A 1,425-nucleotide genomic window follows, 5' to 3' on the forward strand; every position below is an offset into this window, starting at 1 on the left:
ATAATGAAGTAAGGGCTTGTGGTATCATGTGTCTATGTCTGGAGCTTAGCTCAATGTTCTGACTCTTCTAGAATTTTCTACTGGGTCTCCAGAGTAAGCCTCATTCAACCAGAACACAGACTGCCTTTTATGGTCCAACATTCTCTCCCTTTAATTTTTTTAAAAAGATAGGGGTCCTTGGAGTGATTGTGTCATTTGTGGTGAAAATTTTGGGTGGGTTGGAAGTATCAGAAGAAAACATGTAGGCCAGAGGAGTAACACAACTAAGCCAGAGTGGTAAGGAGGGTTAAGAGTGGAGGTTGGGGAGGCAAGGGATTATAGAATCAATTAATTGTTCCATGGGTAGTACAGTTTGAAGGTAATAACATCAGTTTTGAACAGCAATTAATTAGTCTAGACAGACATTATGTTTTCCTTATCATGTAACTTCCTCCATGTTCTGTAGCCATTTGGCTTTGGCAAGAGAGTTCATCTGTAGCTGGAAGGTCCAAGTCCGTCCTCTGTGGGGTTCAGTCTGTCCTCTGTGGGGTTCAGTGCGTGTCTCAGGAGTCTTCAGTCAGATGAGATATCTGGAGGAGGCAGCTTTGTTGTCTACAGGTCTCAGAAAATGGCGCTGTTTCTGCTGGACCTGTGGCTGCAGGCACTGTCCTTTTCTTTTGTGGGGATAAACCTGTAGGGTAATTACCATAGAGGAGCTGAATCCCAGCAGCAGTATGTCTGTATAGGGTGGATAGCAAAAGTTAAGCCTGCAATGGTTTGCTTGGGAGCACCTCCCGATTCGTTGTTATGATCCTAGAAAGGCAAGGGTGTGGGGGGGATTTAGCCCTGGAAGGAACCCTTTAAATCTGCTTTGGATGGCTGAGGAAGAAAATTATGCAACTGGGATAGGCAGTAACAGTTTGTCTGTAAAAGGAAACTGATTGTTAATTAAGGATTGAAGGATGGTAATCAGCATAGTTGATTTGGCCTGTGGAAGTAGATTAGATGACTTTTGAACCTTAAAGGAAATCTGAATGTTAGGAAGAAAAATAAACATTTAAGTAAAGAAGCAAGAAAATTTTGGGTTGAAAAGCACGATTTAGGTAGTCCTGTAAGGGTGAGCAAGCAAAACCTCAGGTGCAGCTTTGGGGGGCTTAGGTGGATGGGGGAGGGGCCTGCCCTGCCATGAGGTGTATGCTCTAGCAGGCAGGTTCCTGTTTTCCCTGTTTGTTTTTTCTTGGAAAGTAGGAGATGAAAGTCTAACCTTAAAGAAAAACTCAAAGAAATATAAGCATAAAGGATTGAGTTTTGAAAGGCTTTCTAGCCAAAGCGGCGGTAGCCTGCTGGCCAGTGAGAACTTTTCTGTAGCAGAAGGAACCTGCCTGAGAGCTAGCAACTGAGGGAGGGGAAGGTTTTCTATTTTGTCCTGTCCTGGGCCTATTAAAC

At 43.7% G+C, this 1,425-nt stretch overlaps 1 long non-coding RNA gene across 2 annotated transcripts in view; it reads right to left on the bottom strand.

Moving 5' to 3' along the window:
* Positions 1-1,425, bottom strand: part of LOC116088040 — a 64,760-nt gene continuing 63,335 nt past the window's right edge. For both annotated transcript variants that reach the window (XR_004117746.1, XR_004117745.1), the window contains one exon: positions 1-670. This is a non-coding gene — a long non-coding RNA (uncharacterized LOC116088040). The remainder of the gene's footprint in view (positions 671-1,425) is intronic.

This window comes from Mastomys coucha, unplaced genomic scaffold (genome assembly GCF_008632895.1).
Source record: "Mastomys coucha isolate ucsf_1 unplaced genomic scaffold, UCSF_Mcou_1 pScaffold14, whole genome shotgun sequence".
Taxonomy (NCBI): domain Eukaryota; kingdom Metazoa; phylum Chordata; class Mammalia; order Rodentia; family Muridae; genus Mastomys; species Mastomys coucha.